The sequence below is a fragment of the Lepus europaeus genome, chromosome 14, assembly GCF_033115175.1.
Source record: "Lepus europaeus isolate LE1 chromosome 14, mLepTim1.pri, whole genome shotgun sequence".
NCBI lineage: Eukaryota > Metazoa > Chordata > Mammalia > Lagomorpha > Leporidae > Lepus > Lepus europaeus.
The window spans coordinates 52745130-52762519 of NC_084840.1; the positions used below are offsets into that span (position 1 = coordinate 52745130).

Genomic DNA, 17390 nt, shown 5'->3' on the forward strand with positions numbered 1-17390 from the left:
ACTGCTTGTCATCTGGGACACCAGCAGACTTGTAGGCAAGTGTTGCTGCTGTTCACCACCTTACGCTGTTGAGGAATCTTCCTTGAACATCAGATTTGCTCTGGCTCAGACACAGGCAGGCAGTTTCTCTATCTTGAGTGAGATTCTCACCATAGTTACCCTGTCCAATAAACTTTTGCATTGAAATGGCTCTTACTTCAATATACTTTTATTCAAATCTCTGTCTAATCGAGGAAGCTGTAGTAGAGCTCCAGCAGTATCTACCCTGTGGAAATCCTCTTCATTGTGATCAAAAGGAGCGATCTTTATTAGCTATTTTTTCCTCTCTTCATGTCTAAAAGAAGTAGGGTAATTAACTTTTTAATCAATTTTCTTCCTTAAATACCATCTTAATTTCCCCTTGTGCACAATAGACGTTCTCCCTTTGGTAAGGAGAAGGGGGCCAGCGCAAGAGGAGGTAGTTTGTTAAAAGCATCCAGAATATTTACTTAAGTCATCATGGGGTTTGGGAGGAACAGCAGCCCTGCTCCACCAACTGTCTAGAAGAGAAATCTGGATTACCCAACAAGCCAAAAAGACTGTCCCCGGTTCCTGGCTAGGAGGAAGCCGTGGCCAAGAGCTCAGCTGTGTTCAGAGGCTGGAGGCAGCACTAGATGAGTAGGTGGGCTCTAGACGCAGCAGTATGGGCAGTGAGTCTCCAACGGGACAGCCAAGCCATGTGAAGGGAGGACAGCCAAGAGCTAGATCAGAAGGGTCACTCCCAGGCACATATCTCACCCTCTTTCAGTCCCCATACAATCTGCAGTCAGCCAGACTGTTGCACTTGCTACCTTTACTGCTCCAAGTCTCTCCCTGGATGCCACACTCTTACCAAACCCTCATTCTCATGTACCGCTCTGGGTCCACCCACCCCTTCAAAGGTTCCTCCCTATTTTAAAAGTGCTTCCCAGGGTGAGTGTTGTGGTGAAGTGGGTTATGCAGCCACACGGTGACACCAACATGCCACATCAGAGCATTGGTTCAAATCCCTGGATGCTCTGCTTCAGGTACAGTTCCCTGCTCTTGTGCCTGAGAGGGCAACAGAAGAGGGCCCAAGCACTCGGGCCCCACCATCCATGTGGGAAACCTGGATGAAGTTTTTGGCTCCTAGCTTTGGCCTGGCCAGACCTGGCTGTTTTGACCATCTGGAGAGTGAACCAGCGGATGGAAGACTGTGTGACTTTGTGTGTGTGTGTGTATCCTTTTCTGTATGTTGCTCTGACATTCAAGTAAATAAGTAAATCATCAGAAGAAATTTAAAATTGTTTCCCAACAGCAGGAGGCCCGCACCCATCCCCACCCACCTGTGCCCCTTCTACCCGAGGGGATGAAGGGGATCAGAAGGCAGCATGTGGGACATCAGTGTATCTCCTTCCTGGGCTGTCTGCCAGAATTCCATAGGAAAAAAATCTGCCCAGAAACTCTGCAGCCTTTATACAACTCCTCCCTCCATGGGCATTTTTGCAGTTTTATCCAAAGGGGAGAGTGTTCCCATTTTTGATGGCTTGAGACTTCAGGTGCTTTCAGGTGGTTAGTTTTTGAAGAGAAAGCTTGTCTATCACTTCACAGAGGGGAAAAAGCATCTTTCCAACCATGACAAAGAGAAAACCCCTGGTATCATTGATGAGAAGTCGTGAAGAGCTTGGCTGCAGTGACCCAGGCTCATTCTGCTTGTGGCACTCTGAGTACCTCAGAGTCCCCTCAGTCACAAGTGTGCAGAACAAGCTGGCTCCTCCCACTGCAACCTCCCATGACAGAACAGCATCCCCATCACAACCTCCTGGGAAGTCCTCTGAGACAATTACTCTTAAAATGGCCATGCCTCCCACTCTGGTGGCCCACCAGGAGCAAACCCAGCCAGGGGCCTGACAAGGAGCTAAGGGGGCAGCCTTCTCTGTCCAAGAACCATTGACTTCAGAACCACAGTGACTCGATATGAGCACCTGAGAAAAATGCAAGTTCCTGGGCCCTACCCCAGACATATTTAATTCAATCATCTGCAAGTGGAGACAAGAACCTGCTTCAGTAAAACAAAGCAGAGCCATCCCTCCATTCTCATTATGCTCTCTGAACTCTAATAACCAGGATCCACTGGCTCCTGGGTAAGGTCTCTCCCTGCACTAAAATGACTCAACAGCTGGAATTTGGTCTTCGGAGAAAATAGTTTTGGGGGTTTTGAAATGTTGACTTGAGTTCTGATCACCTGAGTCTTCAAGTTAAACTATAAGCACTCCCAAGGTAGATTCTGACTCTGTAAAGCCACTTGGAAAAGAGGAAACCACTAGAGTGAAAGCAGCCAACCTTTGTGAGTGACGAAGCTGGGAAGTGGGAAATGCAGCATGAAAAAGCACAAGGGTCCACAATAGGCGTGGCCTTTTCTCAGCATGGAAGCCGCCAAGCAAAGTCTACTGAGAAATCTGCGGATCACACTTCAGTGGCTTTGTTACACTCATTGAGCTGGGAGCTCAAACTTTTCAGTCGCAATATCTCTAAAGGAGAGGCTGGATTAGAAATGAGGTGCTGCTTAAGGGTGAAGTTTATAAACAGAGATTGGTAAGAAATTGTGAACAAGGTGAGTTCCTAGGCAATTGCTGGTCTTATCTTCAAAATGCATGAGTGCACGAGGAGTTACTATTAAATCAGTTTGCCTGTGATCTTGTACTGGAACTTACAGACTGGAACTGGACAGGCTGATGTCCAGACAATTGACCTTAGATAATTTAGGTGACATATCATGCTTTGTACAGTTTTTCTGCATGCAAAGCATGGCACAGTTTTACAAGTATGTTTTCCCTTTCATTTCTTACAACCAAATGAGAAAATCAGCTCATTCTTGCTTTTCAAGAATTTGAGAGCACATTTTGTTAATCACACTTTAACCTTTTCCATAATATGAGGATACTAAAATAGGATTCTGGAAGCATATTCACAAAGAGGAATTACAAAAGTGATATTATTTTAAATTTATTTTTATTTATTTGAAAGGGAAAGTTACAGTGAGAGAGGATGAGAGAGAGAAAAAAATCATTCATCCACTGGTTTACTTCCCAAATGGCCACAACAGCTGAGTCTGGGCCAGGCCAGCTCCTCCTCCCTCTCCCATTCCCAGTGTGGTTCTTCATTAAGAAAAACAATGGTTCCTCAACAGTCAAGACAAGGGTTGTTCAATTTCACTTCTACAGATTTCCTTTTAAATGCTCTATTAGTTATCACAGATCAGGGAGAGCATATGATATTTGTCCCTTTGAGACTGGCTTATTTCACTAAGTATGATGTTTTCCAGATTCCTCCATTTTGTTGCAAATGACTGGATTTCTTTTTCTTTTTACCACCGTATAGTATTCCATAGAGTACATATCACATAATTTCTTATCTAGTCTTTGTTGATGGGCATTTAGGTTTATTCTATGTCTTAGCTATTGTGAATTAAGCTGCAATAAATATGAGGGTGCAGATAACTCTTTTATTTGCTGATTTCATTTCCCTTGGGTAAATTCTCAGGAGTGGGATGGCTCAGATTTCTGAGGTGTCTCCAAACTGTCTTGTACAGTGGCTGTACCAGTTTGCATCCCCACCAACACTGGATTAGGGTACCTTACCCCCAATATCCTCACCAGCATTTTTTTGTTGATTTCTGTGTGGGGGCCACTTTAACTGGGGAGAGGTGAAACTCTTTGTGGTTTTGATTTGCATTTCCCTGACGGCCGGTGATCCTGAGCATTTTTTCATGTGTCTATTGACCATTTGGATTTCCTTTTACAAAAAATGTCTGTTTAAGTCCTTGGCCCATTTCTTTACTGGGTTGTTTGTTTTGTTCTTGTAGAGTTTCTTGATCTCTTTAAATATTCTGCTTATTAATCCTTTATCAGCTGTATTGTTTGCAAATAATTTCTCCCATTCTGTCGGTTGCCTCTTCACTTTCCTGACTGTTTCTTTTGCAGTACAGAAGTTTCTAAATTTGATGTAATCCCATTTATGAATTTTGGGCTTTGATTGCCTGCACCTCTGGGGTCTTTTCAAAGAACTCTTTTTCTGTGTCATCATCTTTCAGGGTTTCCCCAGTGTCCTCTAGTAATTTGATAGTATCAGTTCATAGATGTAGGTCTTTAATCCATTTTGAATGGATTTTCATGTAAGGTGTAAAGTAGGGGTCCTGCCTCATACTCCTGCATGTGTAAAACCAGTTTTCCCGGCACCATTTATTAAGGAGACTATCTCTGCTCCAGGATATCTTTGGTCAAATTTAAGTTTGTTGTAGATGTTTGGATTGATTTCTGGTGTTTCTATTCTGTTCCACTAGCCATCCATCTATTTTTGTACCAGGCTGTTTTAATTAAAACTGCCTTGTAGTATGTCTTGAAGTCTGGTATTGTGATGCCTCTGGCTTTGTTTTTGTTGTGTAACATTGCTTTAGCTATTTGAGGTTTCTTTGTTTCCATATGAATTTCAGCATCATTTTTTTCTAGATCTGAGAAGAATGTCTTTGGTATTTTGATGAATCTGTAGATTGCTTTCAGAAGAATGGACATTTTGATTATATTGATTCTTCCAATCCAGAAACATGGAAGATTTTTTCCATTTTTCTGTATCTTCTGCTATTTCTTTATGAATGATTTGTAATTCTCATCATAGAGACCTTTGACATCCTTGGTTACATTTATTCCAAGATACTTGATTTTTTTTGTAGCTATTATGAATGGGATTGATCTTGGAAGTTCTTTTAGATGTGGCATTGTCTGTGTGTACGAAGGCTATTGATTTTTGTCTATTGTTTTTATATCCTGATACCATACCAAACTCTTCTATGAGTTCCAATAGTCTCTTGGTAGAGTCTTTTGGATACCCTACACAAAGAAGCATGTCATCTGCAAATAGGGATGTTTGACTTCCTCTTTCCCAGTTTAAATCCCATTGATTTCTTTTTCTTGCCTAATGGCTCTGGCTAAAACTTCCAGGACTATATTGATTAGCAATGGTGAGAGTGGGTATCCTTGTTTGGTTCCAGATCTCAGTGGGGATGCTTCCAACTTTTCCCCATTCAATAGGATGCTGGGCCATGGGTTTGTCATAAATTGCCTTGATTGTGTTGAGGAATGTTCCTTCTGTACCCAGTTTTTTTTTTTTCCCTTTTCTTTCTTTCTTTCTTTATTTCTTTTTTTTTTTTTTTTTTTTGACAGGCAGAGTTAGACAGTGAGAGAGACAGAGAGAAAGGCCTTCCTTTTCTGTTGGTTCACCCCCAAATGGCCTCTATGGCCAGTGCAATGCAGCTGGCGCGCTGCGCCGATCCAAAGCCAGGAGCCAAGTGCCCCCTCCTGGTCTCCCATGTGGGTGCAGGACCCAAGGACCTGGGCCATCCTCCACTGCACTCCCAGGCCACAGCAGAGAGCTGGACTGGAAGAGGAGCAACGGGACAGAATCCAGCATCCCAACCGGGACTAGAACCTGGAGTGCCGGTGCCGCAGTCAGAGGATTAGCCAAGTGAGCCGCAGCACTGGCCCCTTCTGTACCCAGTTTGCTTAGAATTTTCATCATGAATGGGTGTTGTATTTTATCAAATGCTTTTGCTGCATCTATTGAGATAATCATATGTTTTTGTTCTTCAATTTGTTAATATAATGTATCACATTGATTAATTTCCGAATGTTGAACTATCCTTGCATACCAGGGATAAATCCCACTTTATCCAGGTGAATAATCATTCTGATGTGTTGTTGGATTCGATTGGCCAGAATTTTGTTGAAAATTTTTGCATATATGTTCATCAGGATAATTGTTCTGTAGTTCTCTTTCTCTGTTGTATCTTTTTCAGGTTTAGGAATTAAGATGATGTAGGCTTCATGGAAATAATTTGGAAGGATTCCCTCCCTTTATTTTTTTAAAGATTTTATTTATTTATTTGACAGGTAGAGTTATAGACAGTGAGATAGAGAGAGACAGAGAGAAAGGTCTTCCTTCCGTTGGCTCACTCCCCAAATGGCTGCAATAGCAGGAGCTGTGCTGACCCGAAGCCAGGAGCCAGTAGCCTCCTCTTGGTCTCCCATGCAGATGCAGGGGTCCAAGCCTTTGGGCCATCCTCCACTGCCCTCCCAGGCCACAGCAGAGAGCTGGATTGAAAGAGGAGCAGCCAGGACTAGAACCAGTGCCCATATGGGATGCCAGCACCACAGGCAGAGGATTAACCTAGTGCGCATGGCGCCAGCCCCTTTCCTCCCTTTCAATTGTTCTGAATAAGTTGAGAAGAAGTGGAGTTAGTTCTTTAAATGTCTGGTAGAATTCAGCGGTGAAGCCATTTTTGTTGGGAGGGTCTTTATTACTGATTCAATTTCCATAATGGATCTTTATAGGTTTTTATGTCTTCATGGCACAATTTAGGTAGGTTGTACGTGTCCAGGAATCTATCCATTTCTTCTATGTTTCCCAATTTGTTGCCATACATCCACCTCCTCTTAATGAGTATGGAAACTGATGCACAGAGATGTATGTGATGGTTCAGAATGACGTGGGCAGAACCTGTCTTCCAACTGCAAGTTCCACCTCCCGTTTGCTGAGCCACTGCCTCCTCCAAGTTTCCTTTTTTTCTTTTTCATGACCCCGCACAACTTAGAACTGCCTCAGGTGTAGTGATGTCTGACCTAGGTAGGACAGAACTGCAGTGTTAGTTTCAATGAACAAAAGAATTGAAGGGAATGTTCTGCTTGGACAGAAGTCCATATCCTTGGTACCCATCTCAAAGAAACTGACATATGGGTACTTGACAACATTTAAAACCAAGGCAATCAGGAAAGTCATTGCTTCATGATTCAAACCTGAATTCTTGGAACAGCAGGCTTCACTCAAATGTTCGGAAGTCTCTTCACTCATACCCGGCTTTCTTATCAGCGCTGAGCTGAAGTGCATACAAGGGAAGCAGGCTTTTATGAGCCCAAGGGTACAGCATTAACTCTCTTGCATGTTTATCAATTATGTGAAAAATAACTTTGCAATTTGGGTTCCATTAAAGCAAGGGATAAAAAAGAGCAAAGAATAGAGAGAACAAAGTCTGCGGTTATCTGAGATGGCTGTACAGGCCTCCTGACTCCAGCAGTGGAGATCAGGATGCCTCTTTAGAATGAAGGAGCAAAAGTCTCTTTCCCTAACGCTCTCCTCTTCCTAAATTCTGAGAACTTGGGTTGTCACTTTGACCTGCTTCAGAAGGAAAATCTCAGCAATTCAGCAGTAGCACACTCATAGCTCTGTAACAGGATTGTTTGGACTTCATTTCCACATAGGGATTTTTTTAAGTCCCTCTTGACTCCAGACAATGCAGGTGAGGAATGAGTTAGAAACAGCAGTCCATAACTCTTGTTCTGGTTGTTTATTGGCTCCATGGATGACATCCGATGGACATTCCACCACTGACACTGTCTGAATCCCTTCTCTATAAGAGGATACAGACACTAGATCTTCTTAAGGAAGCCTATGTGGTCTCAAGTTCAATATATCTCATATCATTTCCCTGGGTGCAAGGTTAGAGTTCATTGACACAGGGATTGAGGGATGGCTAATTTGACCTTCAGGTCTTCTTAAATAACTCCCTAAAGAAGGAAGAGATCAGGAGGAGAAACGACATCACTTCTGCATTGTGAGCTATTGGCTGAAAGGGCCTAGCTGCCAATTCAAGGAAGATGCCCATATCCAACCAGGTCTTTAGAATACAACTGCACACACAGGACACACATGTACACACATACACACATGTGTACACACACACACACCTTTATTCCACTCCAAGTGCCATGTTAGGGCAACTCAGGTGCACTGTTGAGATACATTGAATTACTGTCTGTTTAGAGCCCTAGTCCTAGAGATTTCATGCACCTCTCTCCCTTAGTTCTGATGTTGGCCTCTTTCTACTACAGAGGCATATTTCAGCTGATTGGAATCCTGTCAAGTTCACAAGATCCTTGGAGTAAAGTATCTCAGAAATAAAAATCATCAATTACCAGGCAAAGAAGGCAGGAGAACATAGCAGTCTATTGCTCTTGTACTTGATTTTACACTGTTGATTGATCTTTTTATTATGGAAAATTCGATGTTTACAAGTTGGAAAGAGTAGTAGAAAGAAGCTGCATGAATCCATGACCCAGCTGGCACACTTAGCAACTCATGACCAATCTCACTTCACCCTTAGCCCTCCTCTCATCAAGTAGCTCTGAAGAAAATCTTAGACATTCTATCAGTTCTGTTGAACTATCTACATGTATAGATTGCTAAAAAATAAAAATAAATATTATCTTTTAAAAAATTATTTCAATGTAATTATCAGAAATTACTACCGAGTTAGGTCAGAAATCCTGTTTTACAGTTTGTTTGCATCAAGATCTAAATAAGAGCCATATCCATATATTACACTTTGTTGATAAGTCTCCAAAATGTCTTTTTTCCTCTGTTTTTTCTTTTCATTTGAAAAGCAGAGAGATAGAGATCTTCTGTCTGCTGGTTCACTCCCTAGATGCCTATGACAGCTTGGGGCTGGGCCAGGCTGATGCAAGGAACCAAGAACTCAATCTAATTGGGTTATTATCACTTGAGCTACCACTTCCTCCCCACCTCAGGTATTTTGGCAGGAAGGTGAATCAGAATCAGAGGCAGGACTCTGTCCCAGGCACTCTGATATGGGAGATAGGCTCCCTAAGCAGTGGCTTAACCCACTGTGCCACAACACCCATTCCCCACAATGTCTGCTAATTTACAAATTCCATCTCTTTCTTTTTCTGGTCCCTTGTAATTTATTTGTTGAAGAAATCAGTTTATTATCTTGAGAATTTTCTACAATCTGAGTTTAGCTACTTATCTCTCTTGTGATGTCATTTAATACATTATTTTGTCTACTGTCATATATACCTTACCAGTGGCTTAACCACCTCTAGTTTTGTTTCCTAAGATAATTCATATGTGCTTCTGAATGTGTTCATCACAAGGAACATACCATCTGGTTATTCTCTATTTTCAAAAGCAACCGTTAATGAATTTCCTAAATCAGTTAACATCAGAAACTGCAAAATAGTGATATTCCATCAGCTTCTCTTTGTTTTACCAACTGGAGAACTCCTTTAAAAAGAAATTTCCCTCATCCACCATGTAGTGAAGCATGGTTCATCAAGCAAAGAAATGAATTCATCTTTCTGTTTTTTTAAGACAACCTAAAATTTTAAAAAATGACTTCCTAAAATCCTCCACAGGTAACCAATAGGTATTTTTCCAAGTATTTTTATAGATCATGGATTCAAACATGGTCAGTGTGTTTAAATCCATTAGTTACTGTCCTCAATGATATCCCAGTTGTCTCTTTTTCACCCAGAGCAAGCTTCTTAAAGTTGGATCTTGTTTCCTAACTCTTTGGGTCACTTGCTTCCCTTCCCTCTTTTCCCCTCCCCTCTCCTCTCCTCCTCTCCCTTCCCTTCCCTCCTCTTCCCTTTTCTCCTCTTTCCTCTTTCTCCACTCTTCTCTTCCCCTCCCTCCCCTCCCTCTCCTCCTTCCTCCTCCCTCCTACTCCCTCCCTCTCCTTCTCACCTTTTGTCTTCCCTTCTTCCCTCCTTTTTTTTAAGATTTATATATTTATTTGAAAGTCAGAGTTACAGAGAGAGAGAGAGAGAGAGAGAGAGAGAGAGAGAGAGGTCTTCCATCCAATGGTTCACTCCCCAGTTTGCCACAATGGCCGGAGCTGTGCTGAACCGAAGCCAGGAGCCAGGAGCTTCTTCCTGGTCTCCCATGCGGGTGCAGGGGCCCAAGGACTTGGGCCATCTTCTACTATTTTCCCAGGCCATAGCAGAGAGCTGGATCAGAAGTGGAGCATCCAGGTCTTGAACAGGCACCCATATGGGATGCTGGCGCTTCAGGTCAGGGCGTTAACCCACTGTGCCACAGTGCTAGCCCCCCTTCCTTCCTTTCTTCTGCACAACATATTCTAAACTTATCTTGCTCATTTACTACTATAGACCCAGGATAATTAGCAATTTTTTAAGGAGCCCTATGTCTTTTAGTGGGAGACAGTATTTAGAATCCCCAGGCAGGGCGCCAGGAGTTCACGGTGCTTTCTTCAGCCCCAGTGTGTAGTCCTGCCTTGGTTTGTTCACCACCCTGTATGGGTGGACCTTTGTGCCACTTGTAACAAATACCCTGTGCATATGTCTCTGTTACAATTGCTGAGATGGATTGCCATAAGTGAGATTGTGAGAGCAAATGGTAAATGCATACATCATTTTGCTGAACAATGCCACATTTCTTTTTATAGGGGATGTACCATTTTAGACTCCCACCAGCCTCTTTCCCCACAGCCTTACCAATTACAGTATGTTGTCAAACTTCAATTTTTGACAGCTTGACAGATACAAAATAGTGTCAGTGCAGTTTTAATTCTCAAATTGAATTTATGGCTAAGTGCCATTTGCATTTCTTTTTCTGTGAGTGTTCTGATAATGTCTTTAGCTTATTTTCCATAAGATTGTTTCTCATTTCTCTATTTTGAGAATCTTTTCTGTAGTATAAATATTTCCCTTTCGAGTTAAAACTTACAAACATTTCCCAATTTGTTTTTCTTTTTATGTTGTAAGGTTTTTAATGATGTAATGTTTTATTTTTATCTATTAATCTTTTTCAATCTTTTTCCTGATTAATTCAAGATATTCAAGGGAACAGTTCTCTTAAGAAAATGTAACTGATGTGGAAAACCTAAGGCCCTAGGCTTAGACCTTCAGTGGAAGTGTATGCATTAATGCCGAACAAGCTGGATACCTCTTTATAAAACAGAGCCTCATTGGCCTCATCGGCTGTGCCATTGATAGCTCCCTATCTCTTGTTTTTCCACTTTATTGAGGCGTAATTGTCTAGTAAAAATCATATATAGTCAAAATGTACAACAATGTGGTGAGTTGATAATGTATGCATCGCCATATGATTACTGCATTCAAGTTCATTGGCAAATCCATCCATAACCTCACATAGTTATCATAGCTCCTTATCTTTATGTCAGCAAGGCCTCTGTGCTGAGTATATATCTACTCAGGTAAAGATAAACTGTACAATGTGATACTTATTTTTTAATGATGGTAATTATCACTCTGTAAATATTTCTGTCTCATACTCATAAAAATTTTTTAAAGATTTATTTATTTGAAAGGCAGAGTTACAGAGAGGCAGAGGCAGAGAGAGATAAGGAGAGAGAAAGTTTTCCATCTGTTGGTTCATTCCCCAGATGGCCACAATGGCCGGAGCTGAGTCGATCAGAAGCCAGGAGCCAGGAGCCAGGAGCTTCTTCCAAGTCTCCCATGAGGGTGCAAGGGCCCAAGGGCTTGGGCCACCCTCTACTGCTTTCCCAGGCCACAGCAGAGAGCTGGATCAGAAGTGAAGCAACTAGGTGCCCATATGGGATGCTGGCACTGCAGGTGGAGGCATTACCTACTACATCACAACACAGGCCCCAAACCTTCTAATTCCAATGCAAAACTCCATGCAATGGTTCCATTCACAAAGCTGGGAGGGTGCCTGCTCATGCCTTCATCCATACAGCCACTCATTTGTTTGTTTAACGACACTCCTTTGTTGAAAATATACCATGTTCTGGGCACAGGCGAAGCAGTTCACAAGTTATTTTTACTTACCTGTTAGCCTACATTCATTGATACATTAAAAGGTATATATATTAAAAGATACATCAACTAAAATGGAGAGGCATTCAGTTCAAATCCACATTGGTTAATTTATAGGCTGTGTGTTAGGTGTTATGAAAATATGTCTAGTTGGTTTAAGGATATTCTGCATTAGTTCATCCTCTACCATCACAGAACACAGTTTTTAATAAAGAACCCGTGTGCACATACTGCTATGTCATTTATCATCAGTAGTTGGATCATTCCTTGCAGCTATCATTTAAATTGCAGATTTTTCTACTTTCCATGGAAAATAGGAAATTCAGTGATATAGCAAAATCTATGTAAGCTTAATGTTGTAAGTAGTCAGGCTATTGTGCGTGATTTCTTTTTCTTTTTTTTTTTTTACAGGCAGAGTGGACAGTGAGAGAGACAGAGAGAAAGGTCTTCCTTTGCCGTTGGGGTGCAGGGCCCAAGCACTTGGGCCATCCTCCACTGTATTGCGCATGATTTATAAAGCCTAAAAGGCAGAGTGAGTTTTGGAATAAACATGCATTCTAAGTATACAAAGACTCTGAAACTTACTGGTTTAATTTTAGCACTGATGGTTAAAAAACTGAAAAATGATTACTGAATGGCAAGAATTTTAATTTTTCAAGTCTGCAATACCTAATGTTTTGTCCCTCTTTTTTCTTCCTGTGTGTGTGTGAGTGAACATCTTCATGTAATGCTTGTTGCATATCGTTTTGCACACAAAGGAATGCACTGATGCAGCCAGCAGGCTGAAGCAAATGGAATCAAAGGAGCCCAGGGTGCATCTTAGCTCTGGGATGACCCAAGGCTTCTATCAGAGTCCAGAGCCTACACATAAACTCAGAGCAACTGAGGATAGAACTCCCAAGGTGCAGTGAAGAACAAGAACAATGGCACATAATGAATAACTATTCATTGAAAATCTACATATGCAAAGCAGTGCTTTTAATGCATGAGTCCCTAGATACTCAAAGAGTAGTTCCCAACAGCTTCAACATGTCTGCAAGGGCTTGCTAGAAAGGCAGAATCTCAGGGGGTGGACATTTGACACAACAGTTATATGCTCACATCCTATATCAGAGTGTCTCGTTCTAGTCCCAGCTCCTCTACTTCTGATCCAGCTTCCTGCTAACGTGCACCCTGAAAGGCAGCAGATGACGTCTCATGTACTTGGGTGCCTGCCACTCATTGAGTTCTGGGCTTCTGTCTTTGGTCTGGCCCAGCCCTGGCTGTTGCATCATGTGAGGAGTCAATCAGTAAATGAAATCTCTCTCTCTCTCTTCTTTCTCTCTATCTGCCTTCCAAATAAAAATGACAATACAGAATTCAGACTATCAGGACCAGCCCCAGAGAGACCTACTGAATCAGAATTCACATTTTAAAATCCAAAGTGTTTGAACTAGGCACTGAGTCTGAGAAGCAGGCTATAGACAACACCAGAATGAGCAGGACACAGTCCCTGCTACAGAGAACCAAAGACAAACATGCCACAGAAGGTCTGCAATCATAACAGAGCTAAACAGTGCATCAGGGAAGACAGACACAAGCATGGTTATAGAACAAATCACTGAAGGGGAAGGAGGGAGTGCTACAGGACCAGGTGGTTGGGAAAGATATTCCTGGGGCAGGGTGAGGTGGGAGGAGGTGGTTTAAGCTGGCTCTGGAAAGTTGGGTAGGATCCAAGTAGAGGGCATTTCAGGAGGCAAAAACCATTGTCAGAAGTGAGGAGAGTGGTTCAAGGGTGTCCTGGGCACATGGAATTCCCAAACATGGCTGAAGCTCAGTGTGTCGCCACGCACTTTGCCAGACTCTTTGCTTCAAAGAGGAGGAAGAGGCAGCCCTGCCCAATTGGAATGTCATGAGGACGAGCAAATACATTTCACTTCTTAACATTAAATTAGGCCCTTCCGGAGGGATGTTCTAAGACTTTATTTTATCTTATTTCATTTTATTTGAATGGCAGAGAGGAGAGAGAAAGAGAGAGAGAGAGAGATCTCCCGTCTGCTGGTTCACTCCCCAAGTGCCCACAACAGGCAGCGCTGGGCCAGGCTGAAGCCAGGAGCCAGGAATTCCATCTAGTCTATCCATGTGGGTGGCAGGGACCCAGGTTCTTGAGTATTTACCTGCCGCCTCCCAAGGTGCGCCTTAGTGGGAAGCTGGAACAGAGAGCAGGACCCGGACTCAAACCCAGGCTTCCCCACTGTGCCAGACACCCACCCTCAAAATTATTGCTGAATTAACTTGCACTTTTGTCATACCTAAGACATTAGTGCCTCTTTCAAGGTGGAGCTCTTGGCTAAGATCTGCTACTTCATGGGTAGACATTGCATGTCTTCTGTCCTGGAGGCCAAGCTCCTTCCCTGGGGCCACCTTGAAGAGCTATCTCTACTTTGTAGAATACCCGAGCATTGTGGCAAGGGCTTGGAAGGACATGTTCCAGGAATATTTCAAAAGTGCTCCTATGGTATTGATTCTAAAGCTGTCCAAGGCACCATTGTCTGCATCCCTGCTGGATCTGAGCTCAGTGCTGACAGTGTTCACAGTATGTTTACTCTGTCACTACTGTATCAGGAAGAAATGGCCATCCTTTTTAAAATTCTACAACTGCCTCTTTGACCCTGTCCCTGGCTTTCAGATAACTCACAGTATCCTGCTGGTTTTGCTGTCTACTGTCTAGGAAAAGAGACTTTTTTAACAAAGCTTCCTATGTTACCCTTTCTGCCATAGGTTGGATGCTACGCAGTTTGTCTGAGGGTAGCATTTCGCAGAAGGTTCCCACTGACAAAGAAAGAGATGGAAAAGAGAGAGTAGGCAAGGTCCACTGTGCTGCAGCTAGAGCTGCCAGCCAGTGTTCTACCTGCACGTGCTTGGTGTGTGATTAGCCCAGCAGGACACAGCTTGACGAAGCAGTCACATTGCATTTGTATTCTTGGGTTGCTTTCAAACATCGCTCAAGCAAGCAACGGGCTCCCCTCTGCTGAGTCATCACTTGATGATGTTGGCCAAACGCTCCTGGATGTAGCTGTCAAGTCTAAGTGAGCTTTGAGAATTGACCACTGTTTAAAAAAAAAAAATTATTTATTTGAAAGTCAGAAATACACAGAGAGAGAAGGAAAGGCAGAGAAAAAGAGAGACGTCTTCTATCCACTGGTTCACTCCCCAATTGGCCACAACGGGCAGAGCTGTGCCAATCCGAAGCCAGGAGCCAGGAGCTTTCTCCAGGTCTCCCATGTGGGTTCAGGGGCCCAAGGACTTGGGCCATCTTCCACTGCTTTCCTAGGCCATTAGCAAAGAGACTCCCATATGGGATGCTGGCACCACAGGCAATGGCCTTTCCCACTACACTACAGCGATGCCCCCAACCAGTGTTTTTTTAAGACAGGAAGCAGGGATTCAATGGAGGGACCAATGCCAAGCCTCAGTGGAGTCTTAGCCCACCCAAGGCCAAGGCTGACTTATCCCCTCTGCTCTGAGAAAAGCTGGGTGTCCTCTCCCAGCCCTGCTGTTCCTCCCAGTTCCCGATTTTCTTCCTAGGCCAACCAGGCACCTGAGAGAGTGAGACGTGACCCTGACACAGAAGCGTCAAGTGGTAGACATGCCATAGGATCGCAGATACTCAGACACAACTTGAGCTGGTCAAAAGCCTACTATTTCAATAGTTATTTTAGATAACAGTAGATGATAGTAGGGGCTCACTGTGTTCAAAGTGCTGGGCTAGGTACCCCATGTGTAGTAGTGCACCTGGACCTCACAGCAACCTTGCAAGGTAGATGTTATTGTGACACTGATGGGAAAACCACGACTAGAGACCCAGTAGTGGGCCTAGGACTGCAGAAACATTTGAAGTTAGGGAGCCTCCTCTCCTTTCCTTTGGCTCTGACGTGCCCTCACTCTTGCTTTCCCACCCAGCTCTGGGTCCTACTTCTCTCTCATTCTCCCTTCTTAGTCCTAGGCGTGCTAGCTTTTCCTATGCTGTCATGTGTGACAAGACCTGCTGGCCCCAGGGGAACTGGCTTGATTCATGTAGAATGTCAGGAAAGGAAAATTGATGGTAGGCTCCAGTCACTGCTGTAAGTTTCCATCAGTGCTTCTGGGGGGTCCCAGCTGTTGCCTGCTGATCCCCAGCTATGTGAAACAAGCGAGATGCCAATCACCACACTCTGGTTTGCTTGTCAGACATTAGACCTAACGTTTCCAACCTCATAGGCAAACAGAAAACCATGGGGGCTCATCCCAGACACATGTAGAGCTGTCAGGAACTGACTCAACCCAGGAAGAAGAGAGCATCCCAGGCACAAGAAGGGAGAAAGTAGCTCCGAGACACAGAGATGATCAGCCGGCCCGCTACAGGGCATGGAAGCAGACAGGCACACCATCATGAGAGGCTCTGGCATCTCTGGACTCTCTGGGTGACAGAAGGAGGTAATCAGCTACTGCCTCCAGCATGTCTTGGCCTCAGACTGTTCTAGTTTTGGTGACGTTTAGCCCATTTTCCTGTTCCCTGTCATGTTATCTCACGTGACACCCAGTTCTGCTGAGGAACAGTTAGGATGAAATAGACAACCATTCCTGAGTGCAAAGAACACTTCCGCTGGGAGCCACTCTGGGCCACCAGAGTTTCAGCGTCCTTCCTGCCAGCCTTCCTGCGGCACCCCCAACACTTCTTTCTGAGCAGAGGCTCGTCAACACTCAGAGAAAAACGGAGATCCGTTACATTCTGGGAACAAGTCCACACGAGGAAAGGATCTAAGAACACATGTGGACAGCATCCCACACCTGCCTCCTGCATTTCCCAACACTCCCCAGGCAAGACCAAGTCTTCCAGGAAGCAGGTGCCAAGACAGATTTTGTCCAAGAAATTCTCTCAGCCCCTTCCAGCCACAGAGCCATCCCAAACATTGCACTACCTTCATCTCTCGCCTCATTTCCATCAAGTTTACACAATACAATTTCTTGGTGCAAATTTGGCTTTTTTCAAAAGATTTATTTACTTAAAGGGGCAGCAGGAAAGGTATCAATCTTTCATTTGCTGCTTTACTCCCCCTAGATGGCCACAACAGCCAAGGCCAGGCAAGGCCAAAGCCAGGAGCCAGAGCCAGGAGTATCATCCAAGTCTCCTACATGGGTGGCAGGACTCAAGTACTTGGACCATCATCCATTGCTTCCTAGGTAGATTAGCAGGGAGCTGGATCAGAAGCAGAGTAGCCTGAACTCAAACCAGGCACTCTGAAACAGAGTGCGGGTAACCAAGTGGCAGCTGTGCTGCAATACCTGCCCCAGATATGACTTAATTCTGCCTGATTTCCTCCCATCTGGCTCCCAAGAATGACCCTGAAAAGGGTTTGATGGAACTAAAGAATTTTTTTTCCATCTAGATTTATCAAGGCCTCAAGGCTGTATGGAATATGGCCCTGCCTGCTCACACATACTGCCGGCTTGCTTCATTCTTGTCAAACCAACCTCCTTTATCTTGTGTTCCCTCTGATTGCTGTTCTCTTCTCCCAGCTCTTTCCTCCGGGTTTCAGGTCAAATTTCCCATTCTCAAAGAGACTCCCCACTACCACAAGATGCCACTATAGTAGCCCACAAACCCCCAGACCTTGCATGCCACCCCACTGACTGCGCTGCTTTTACCTCTCTCCCACTCGCATAAGTTTCATGATGGCAGATGCCGCAAATGTCTTCACTGCT

The 17390-nt window shown here is 43.8% G+C and overlaps 1 protein-coding gene across 1 annotated transcript in view; it reads left to right on the forward strand.

The window, feature by feature from the left end:
• Nucleotides 1–17390, forward strand: part of SLC35F3 (solute carrier family 35 member F3) — a 388343-nt gene that overhangs the window by 234128 nt on the left and 136825 nt on the right. The gene's annotated exons all lie outside the window — the stretch shown is intronic.